We start from the raw sequence: 10,876 nt of genomic DNA, 5'->3' as shown, positions 1-10,876 counted from the left end.
GCCGCGCGAGCCGCCCAACGGCCGCAGCATCAACGGCCGCGAAGAGCCGTTGGAAGTGGCGGGAGGGGAAGGGGGGGAGAAGAGAAGTGGAGGTGCGGCCGCTGCCTGGGAGACGCCGAGGCCCCCGCCAGGCGCAATGCCGCATGCCCGGCGCTGGCGCCGCCCCGGCCCGCCCCTTCCCAGGCGCTGAGGAGGCGGTCCGTCCGCCTCCCCCCTCGCCTCCCCCCCCCTCGGCCCGGGCTTGGCTGCTCCCCCTGCGGAAGAAGGAGCAATTTTTTGTCGCGTTTGGCCCTTCCGCCCCCGGCCGCAGCGGCACGACGGAGGGAGAAGGCTTCCCTCACCCGGCGCCGGCTCTCCGACCGGCTTCCCGTTGCTCGCGCAGGTACTGTTTGCTCGGCCGCAGAGCCAGTCACGAAAGCTCCCGTAAAACACTAGAGACCTGGGAACAAATAAAGCCGTTAGGAGTGCTTAGTCTAATGGAGCCCGGTCCCCTTTGGGTTTGTAATGCTACCTATGTTCTGCGGTAACTCCAGATCCCTCCCGTATGCACTGATGGGTCATACACAAATTATAAAATTATCATGCCTTAGCACAGGTCTCACTCTTGCTCCTGTTTAAGCCACTAGCTACTTACTGGGCCGCACTGCTCTTGGCAGCTTGTTAGCACGTGGGCGGTTGCAGACTTACTGGCTGACTTCTCTCTTGGCTGACCAAAGCAAGCCAATAAAGAACTGAGTTAACTCTATAATTCATCCATCGGAAGTGCAGTTAACGTAAGTCTGGCTTTTTCTGCCAGATGTTGTTTTTCAGGAAACTTGGAAGAACTTCCTGAAAACAGACTCTTTCAAATGTTGTTAAAATTGCCAGGAGGGTGCAAAAAAAGAAAAAATCGTGGCAAACTTACAAATTTTGAAGGATCTTCTCGTTAAACACTTTGTAAGCATGTCACGAAGGTATTTATTTCCTTCCAGGTTTTGGATAAATTGAAAAACATAGCTTTGGACAAGGTGAGGGAGACATGATTGCATTGTCTTGTGCAAATGTAAACTAACAGTAGAAAAGCCCTGCATAAAACAGAAGTGAAATCTTTTGAAGAGGAGAAGCAAATGTTGATTAGGTTCTGTCATCTGTAAAAACAGAATGAAAAAAGTCAGCTCACTGCAAAATAATACGCCCCTGCCTTGGACAGAAGGCAGTAACATCTCATGATCAACTATCACCACCACCACAGGTGTGATTTTTTTCTCCTCTGTTTTTTGTGATGAAGTATGATATATTGTAAAATCGTGGATCTCGGCATATGTTCACTACAGCTTGTATACTGTATGTTAACAAAAATTCCTTATATAAAAAAAAAAAGCTTTGTAACTCCAAGTTTGGAAAGATCATTCAGGACATCAAACTATTTCATCCCTAACTCCTCTAAGTCATTGGATACTTCGTTGCCAAAGATATTAAATGACTAGTGTGACTAATCTAAAAAGCAAGATCTAAAGGACAGGGGCTATCCTTGCCTTGCTGAGGATTAATTGTAAAAATTATGATGGATGATTCTGTCAGATACTACGAAGTCTGAAAATTTTTGGCAAACAAAGTAGAAAAGCAGGATCAGAACTGTCACTGTGTTGACGTTCTCTAGATGAACAGTTCTGAGAACTACACTAAGACAAACAAGATGTGGAGGGCGCACAACACACGCACGCTTTATTTAGTATAACAGGGTAAGTGATATATAAAAGAAATGCAATTGCCCCAAATCCAAAGGATCCAAAATCCACATTGACAGAAATCACATCAGTCTAACTGTGCTCAAAGTACTGAAAATGTCTAACTTACACTGTAGATATTCAGAAAATGAAACCTATCCAGTTAATATTTATTGATTTAGATACATGTTTTTTGTCACCATAAGACTACTGATTTCATTCTCAGAAAAAGCTCTTCTGGCTAGTGACTTTAAAACTCCTCTACCCCTTTCTCATTAACCTGATGGCTGTCCGTTACTTTCATCATGGAAGATCAAGAGAGTTCACAGTAATCTGCATTTAAAAGAAGAAAAAGATGCCAGGGTTCCAAAGGCCAATATGAAAATCAGTTGCCAATAATCACTCTTTGGAGGAGAGGAATCCAACTCAAGGCTCCTATTGGCCACAAGTATCACATTATAAAAGAGAAAAAGGTTTATCTCGAAGTAGCAAGACTGAACACAGTAAATGTCATTCAGATACCAACAAGCTGTCAAATATATATGGAGCACTGGTACTATGTGATTTAGCAAGATATCTCACTCATTCTTCACCACCTTCAGTCTCTGTACTTTAGCACCACACAGAAACACATCATCATAAATTTACAGTGAGGATACACGTGCATGCGCACACGCACACACACACACATAAAGATCACTGAAAAAAACCCCACTATAATCAAAAGAAATTGTTGCCATTTCTTAGTTAGGTGCTGATGGTAAAAAAACCCCAACACATTGTATTACTGCTGTGAATGCTCAAACGGCAGCGAGGAGGCTGGAATCATGGCTAAATGAAGATACCACTGGCACTGGACACTGCCCACAAGTGAGAAAGGCTAAGTCACCACCAATCTGGTCTACGAGACCAGTCCACAAGCATCAGCCTCAGCTTGGATAGGAAAGGATCTTGATAAGTCAGCTGGACAAGACAGGCATATCTATATACTGGGGAGACAGAGAAGTAGTGCTATACCGTATGTCATCTCATTAATCTTCCATAAATTTAACAAATTGGTGCCAGAGCACTGCATTCTTGAAGATCCTGTAGTCACTCGTTCTCAGCTGAAATCCCAGAGAACAGGGAACAAAGCCAATGACCCCTCTCCTACTTCTCCCTTGGTCTCTAGGTAGGCCACTCAAGTGCCATTGTGTTATCTCTTTTATAAGGTGCTTTCGTCTTATTATTACAGCTGAAGGCACAAAGGAAAGAGAGGGATGTTCTTCCTGCAACATTGCCTGGTGATTGCACCTATCTTCTCTGTAACAAGCAAAAGATATTTAATGTACAGTCACAACAAACAAACGTGGCCTATGTGACTATGGAATGGCTGTGACTCTTCATGAGGAAAGACATATCTTGTCAGAAGGTACCGTACAGATGCTACCGACAAAGGAGTATCCTTTTAGAATAGGCAACAACTGTATGGAAGATCTCTAGGTGGATTTACAACTACAGATTAAGCTTTTGGTCAGGTAGGTCAAGCAGAGGAAGCAGAATTATTTGCTGGGATTTAAAAAGAGAAAAAACACTGAAAAACTATCTGCATTGACAAAATGACTTTTTGAGGTCTACTCTGTGTCTGAGGTTGTGGTTAGCACCTTTCATTTAATGAAGCCAAAAGCGGTATCTCAGCAATGAAAAAGTTAATTGGGTGCCAAGTTAAGTATCTGTTAGCAATGCTGAACAGATGCCAGGACCCAGAGAAGACAATTGCTATGATAATGATGAGCAGTAGAAGGTAGGAGGAATATAATAAAATAATGCCAAGTGATCTCTGATTTTTTTTCCTGGAAATATGAGGTCAGCCTTGAAAGGTGCATTACAGTGACAGCATATAGGAAGTGAGAATGAGTGTGAAGGAGAAATAAAAACAATCAGAAGTGAATTACAGAAGATGATGCACATCAACATGACTCAAGAGAAATATGATATAGGTTTCAGAAAGGATTATTGTAATGTATGATGCTTCATAATGCTATTTTCCATGAAATTAACATTTTGGTGAGGTATATACAGCTCCTCTCCAAAGAGAAATGTTGCAGTAGTCAAGTCTGACAAGCATTCATAAATTTCTTCAGAGCAATTGGAGACCTTTTCTTCTACACTACCCTAGACTGTGAAATATAGGCCACAGTTTACAGTACAACTCAACCATATGTTTTGTACCATATCATTTATACTCTGCCAACTGCATAGGTATTATACTAATACTGGACTATGTAGAATTTGACAGAGACATCAGGATTATAACTAAACAAACACAATTCCTGACTAGGTTTTAGAACCTCCTACTAAAAAGAAAAATATTAAGGAACACAGTAATAATAACCAAATCTCAGTTACTAACTAATTTGAACCGAAAGAGCTGTAGAAAGCCCATGACAGTTACTTGTCTGTCCATCTACCTGACAGAGCAGCAACAAAAAGAACAGCCAGTTCATCAAAATAAAGTCAATCTTCTGTGGTATAAAAGCCACAGTGGAGATAAGTTCTAACAAGATGAGGCCGAGGAAAGATTCAAACAACTGGGAAAAAAAAAATCAGTTATCTTCAAGAAAGAGATGGTAACTTAAAGAAAGGTTCAAAAGCAACATATCAACTTTGTAATGCACACTGTAATATCTTGTCTTAACCTTAATTCTGAGAAAGGATGATTGTAGATTTTAACAAAATATTACTCATATAAGGACAGAGCAAGTGAAAAATCACCCTGTCCAAACATGGATCCTGAAATTAAAATGTCAAAGCTTTGCAGAATTTGTAGAATTCTAGGTCTGTCAGTTATTCCAATGACTTTTGAGGTAACACACAGATCTATAATAGGAATGGAAAGCAAGGATTTTCACCACACATCCTTAGAACAACTTTTTTGCAAAATGATGGCAGTCCTGCAGAAATTTGCTAGTCAGGAGCAATGCCAGTGGTCCTTTCCTTCCCATCAGAGTAGTAACACAGAACAGCTCCATTACCTTACCTCGAAATGTTTGCTGAGGCTCTCCAGATTGAGGAAAGAGATGCCTAGGAATTGCTTGGAAAAACAGAAAAGGAGGGTGGCTAAGCCCTTGCATGATGACAGTGGGGTATGACATTTCCCCACTCACTAAGGGGGTAGGAGTTGCACGGCTTCACAGTCCTTTGAACACACATTGCTAGTCTGTAACTACACTTTCCTTCATGTTGCTTTTATCTCTTTTTCCCACAACTCATTTTAAACAGAATACCTTTGTTTCTGGAATACCCTGATTCGAATAGCCACACAGAATTTCTTTCTTCCTGTAGTTACAATTTTTGAGTTTTATTAGATTGCTTTCTCTCACATGAACCCTGCAGTGTCACTCACATCCACAGCAAGACAAAATGTGCGTAAAGCAGAAGAACTCAGTTGCTCACCTTCATGGGTTGCTGTATCAGTCGCCATCTCCTTCACTGCTTTTACATTGGATGCAGGCCTCATTCTGTAAACACATGCACGTGCTTAAACTTTGCCATAAGTAGCCCTTATTGAAGTAAATGGGTTACATACATGCCTAAGACTAACTTGCGTGCAATATGTGCAGAAATTGCTATGCTTTTAAAATACAATGCACAGCATGGGCACTAATACATACATCCATTTTAAAGCAAATTATTCCACCTTTATCATTGCCACAGTCTTAGCAACACAAGCTGCCTTGCAACAGCACACAGCTGCTCAGATACAGAACATTCATTAAATGAATTCATACGGATTTTTTTTATCTTGGCACTCTGCCCACCGCATATTTTCTTGCCAAGATAAGATTCCGTAGTCATTTGTTCTTTCTACGTCTTAATGGCTTTAAGAAAGCACAATTTTAAAGAATCTCGAGAGAGAATGTCTTATAAGGCCTTTTTACTCATTACAGCCAAAGTACAATTCCAACACATCTTGGGCATTCTCATATGCGGGCTTTGTTAGAAAGGAGGCAGGCATTTCTTATGCCATCAGCTCACAATTTCTGTTGTGGCTATTCCTGTCTTCCTGATACCTTGGCAACTGTCTAGAAAGCAAATGGAGAACGGAGGAAGTTTTAGGGACCAGGAAGAAAGACAGAAAAAGGGGGAGGTCACATTCAAGGGGCATTTTGGGTACAAAACTGAAGTAGGTCTGTTAATTTTTAGGCAATAGCTTTAGCAGAATTTGGTCCTGTTTTTAAAAATACCCATTTCAAATTCCTCTTGCGCATTTGCATCCCCAATACAGGCTACGTTTATTCTTGCAGATCATAAACCTTCTCACAAGTATTTTTTTACCTTTTTTTTTAAGGATATAAAAGGTGAGCCCACCAGATTTGAGATCTCTGGAATTTCCTCAAGACATTCAAAAATAACCCTATCATTTTGGAAGCCAATCAGGGATATCACGAGGGCATGGCCAGTTAAACTATTCTAGCTGCCATAGGTCTGGGTTAAATTGTTATCATCTCCAGCTGTTCGTTAATCTGGATCCTTTCACAGAATCAGCACAAAACCCAGTCACATGAACAGTTTAACAAGCAAAACTGAAGGGACAGTAATCAAGAGAGCAGGGGAGAGGCAGGAACAAGCAGCTGTCCCAACTTACCTGGAGTCTGCTTTGGTCAAAACACTTTGTTTTACTGTGCCCTAACTGTGAACTCTAATTTTTCTCAAGGCACTGTTATTCACTTTGGTTTTATCTGTGGGAAGTTACACTGAAGCCCTTTTGCTAACAGTATAAACTTATAAGACCCTGGACACAGTGTTCTTGATTAAAATAGGAACATTTTTCCACCTTTTACTTACAGGCAGTTAGAAACTGGCATTAAATATTTTTAAGAAAATTAATTTTAAGGGTGGAGAGCAGCCTTGATGGAATGGAATTCCCCAGTATTTAAACTGTGCTGACAACAGCAAATGTAGGGAGTTTATTATATTTGGGATCTGGAAGACAAAGAGCAGAGCAAGAATGTACAAAAGACACAACTATCGGTTCAGGATACATAGATAGTGGGGAGCCCAGCAATTTAAATTTACTGTGGAATGTAAAACCAGATCGCTGCGTAGTGACTGGTTTGATGCTGGAATGGCGCTCCTATAACAGATGGTCTGGGAAGAAGCAGTTAATGTAAAATGAATGTGAAAGAATGCTACATATTACATTTTTGACAATCGTTTTCAGGCTTCATGCATTAGACCCTAGGATATTTACTCATGCAGTTAAATTCCCAAAGGTAAAAATGGGAAGCATAGTGTCACTTATAATTCATCACCTCCCTAATTTAGAGCATGACAACATCCTTTGAGCATACCTAAAGCAGCAATGGTGCCTTTCTGAACCTGCCATTAGAGCTGGAACGTGTAAAAATGGAGGCTGCAATTTCCTTTTCAGTGCGAGACAATGATCCCAGGATAGTTTTTTTACTAATGCTATTGATGACAACTCTTTTGCAGGTCATCAGGTCACACAACACACTGGCAACTACTCCTCATCCCCCTGTGTTGGCAGTGGGAGTCTTAGAGCAGCCAAGCTTTCAAAATTAAGTCCACATTAACAATGTCACAACTTCCATAAAACAAGGAACCACTGTGAAGATCTCTATTCTTTCAGGAGATGCCACTTATTAGATAATAAGATAGGCTCTTCTTCGAAGGCAACAGAGGCTAGATCAAAGAAACCTATATTGGACTGGAACACCCAGTTGTTTATCACCACCAGCACTTTTGTAGTCTTCTACATGACATTTTAAAGCAGTGCTAGGGGGCAAACGAAGCAAAACCAAAACTACATCTGAGGTCAGTCCTATCTTTTTGTTATGTCTGGACAGTGCAATAGGATCCCAGTCCAGTAGAGGGGCTCCTAGACAAATAATGAAAGAGAGATCAGTATGACAGATCAAATAGTTTGCGTACTTTTTGGTATTTTTGTTTTAAAACACCATTTTGGAGATAATAAAATATATATGCATGTGCATATAGTATATATTTTAAATTGTATACTTACATATATATTTATTATTTTAAATTGCAGATTTGCTATCTGAGCCACAGCTAGGTGGCTGGGGACAGGCACAACACACTTAAAAGGTGATAAAGCATTTTTTGTGTTTTTCTCCTTTGTCTTACAGTAGTTACTTAAGGGCTTCTGGTGGGCTTGGTGACAGCCCAGCACTTCTCTAGCAGTCACTAGCATGAACTGGTTCCCTTCTTACTCTGGAATATGTTGCTTAAAGTAGGTCCTATGAAAGGAGGCAATATTCAGCTTCTGCTGATGTGTTTGCACTGCGCACCTGGCACCTTTATGGCTCTTCTACGGAAAGTGAACAACACACAAGATCCAGAACGGAGAAAGTAATGTTCTCCAAATATTTAAATATAATTATACTCCAGACTGGCATCATTTATATCATAGCAACAAAAGAGCTGAGAATTGTCACTGTCCAGTGACACTGAAAATGGCTTTTTTTTTTACTGAACAGCCTAACTGTCCAGTAAACTTGTATCTGAGACTACTGGCACGCACTGATATGAATCAGTGAGGCAAACAGAGAGGAATGACTAATCATCAAAGAGCACCTCCTCTTGCTTTTTTGCATGTTTTATTCTGGTTTATTTTGCCAAAGAAATTAATTTATTGTTATTTTCAGTGCCACAGATAAGCTATAGAGAGCACATGCACAAATCTTTAATTTCTGTGCATCTGATAATGTATTATGCATATCTTACATAGTCACGAGGGGAAAAAAGACAGGACATGGTGTTTTACTGACAGCCCAAGAATATCCAAGGGGGTTATTAAACTGTTGATAGGAGCCACTGTCAGACGAGGAGATTAGCTGGACAACTGACTGAGTGTGGTAATTCTGGGATTCTCATGCGCCACTAGGGATCCTTTTTGATGTTCAGTGTGGGGGGAGTCCTTATGTATATCTGTGTCAGACAGAGTGGTCGTGGGGCTCTGCATTTTCTTTTGCTCCTTCACTTGCATGTTGGATCAGAATTATAAAGATTGGTGGTTAAGCCCAAACACTAGCAGGTCACTGAGTTAAGTGCTCTATCACTGAAATGATGTAGCTTTAAACAACAGATCGTCTCCTTCCCAGAACTGATCAGGGGACAGATCACCTAGCAACAAAGTCCCCCTGGAAAAGGATCCATGTCTAGTGTATTTCAAGGAAAAAAATCTCTTATAAAAATCATCTTCGAACAAATACCTTGTTCTTTATGTCTAGGATTTTTATGAATAACTTTTAAAGAGTTAAAGATTTTCCAATGGCACAAGAATTACTTTTTAGTAACACCTTTTCCAGTTAGTAAATGAGAAACACTAAAGAAAATAAGTATTCTGTTAGAAATGGCTTGGCAACGTGGCATTTTTCAGAGTGAAAAAAGTGTTATCAGTACATATTTAGCAACCTACACAGAAACACCAAGCTTTCAGTATCTCATGTCAAAAAAACATAGTAATGCAAATTAGAGAGTGTGTTTGATTCTCCCATATCTGATTCATTTTGAAGACAAAAAAATCCTTCCAGCCATATATTCAGTATGTTCTGTATTACTCATTTAGAGACAGCGATGACTGCAGTTATGGTTAGATTCACAAAGATGGTATAAATTTATTAAATATTTATATGATCGTACAATCAGATTAGATGGGGACCTCAAACTCTTGGGAAGTTATCTATGCCATTATCTAGGCCATATCTATGCCATCACACTGTCTGGACTCCCCTGAAAAAGATAATACGAACAACTCACAATACCACAGCCACAGTTGTGATGACTTTTCAATGAAGCACTAAGCTGTGGAAAACAAGCCCCTGTTGTATTTCATCAGTTAGAAAAGAGTACCTGTTTCTTCAGTTAATTATGTCAGATTTCTTTTACTTCACACCATATCACAGCCTCTGGCACCATTTCTTCATTTATTTGGGTCAAATCCCACTGGCTGATATTTTGAGGGGTTACAGCTTTACCTAATATCAGATCTTGGGATTCAAGCCTGTTTACTGAGCAAGAACTGCATCTTTGAATAAGACTCCCATGCACAAGATAATGATTTTTCCATTAGTGCATTAAAACTCATTTCTAGGTATTCCCACTGAAAGATCTCAAACAGCCAACTGTACGGGACTAAGACTTCTGTTGGATGCTAGTGTGCTCCTTTCTGCAGTGCGCCCAGCATCCTTCCACAACTGCCCAAGCAGGCAAAGTCCAGGCTGTATACGCCCAGCAGATTCAGCAGCTGAGCGGGTGTCTTCTAACAGGATAGTCCACGAACATTCATGCTGTGCCAGGAGGAACATTTATTCCTCTTACTGGAAGTGAGCCCAATAGTTTGTTACTGAGCTGAGTTCAGACTCGTTGCAGACTCTTCACGGATTCTGAAATTAGCTCCTGAAGTTTGAGCCTCTAGAAGAATCCCAAGAGTGGGAAACTAATACTACAAAGGATCATGGATCATTGAGCTGAGGTACTAAACTGGATCTCTGGAGATCGATGCTCAGTTCTCAGCTCTCCCGCAGGCTCCTTTTCTGTGCTCACAGGCCAAACCTCCTCAAGAAAAATACTTTTTTCTACCCTTTGTCTTTTTTCATTTCTTTAGAGATAAGCCTTTAGAAATAGATACTACTTTTCACAATGTGGTTTTACAGCATCAAATGCATAGAGATTTGTAGGTACTAATTGAAAGTATCAGGTCTCTGGGGTAGCGGACTCAGTGCCACATGGGAGATCACTGATTGTCCTGCATAACGCTGCCTATGTTGACATAGTATCACATTTCTAGTACATTATTTGGAACAGAATTTCTTAAATTACATCTTTTCAGTGTATTCTCTTTATCCATGAAAAAGGTACATACATATCTTTAAAGTCAGCATACATACATGTTTTTAGCCACATCTGCCAACATGCTTGGTGTACAGTTCTGCCTTGCTTTTTTATGTTTTCCAGAGAGCTGTGTGCTCAGAAAAGTACACCACTGAGATGGAAAACTTCTATTTGCAGGTTGAAGCAGTATAAACTTGCTGGTCTTAGAATGTGATCCCACTTAGCTCTGACATTCCCTTACTTGATCTATTTTATACATGCCTGTCTTCCTTCCCCCTTTACTAAAGGGGAAGTAGAGCCAAGCTTTCCTCCCT

General features: G+C 40.5%; 1 long non-coding RNA gene across 2 annotated transcripts in view; it reads left to right on the top strand.

The window, feature by feature from the left end:
* Positions 1–239: 239 nt before the first annotated feature.
* Positions 240–10,876, top strand: part of LOC112971362 — a 21,297-nt gene continuing 10,660 nt past the window's right edge. For both annotated transcript variants that reach the window (XR_003255321.1, XR_003255320.1), the window contains exons 1-2: positions 240–382; positions 2,941–3,223. This is a non-coding gene — a long non-coding RNA (uncharacterized LOC112971362). The remainder of the gene's footprint in view (positions 383–2,940; positions 3,224–10,876) is intronic.

The sequence above is a fragment of the Apteryx rowi genome, unplaced genomic scaffold (genome assembly GCF_003343035.1).
Source record: "Apteryx rowi isolate R43461 unplaced genomic scaffold, aptRow1 scaffold_438, whole genome shotgun sequence".
NCBI classification, from domain to species: Eukaryota; Metazoa; Chordata; class Aves; order Apterygiformes; family Apterygidae; genus Apteryx; species Apteryx rowi.
This window is presented reverse-complemented; position numbering and strand designations above follow the sequence as displayed.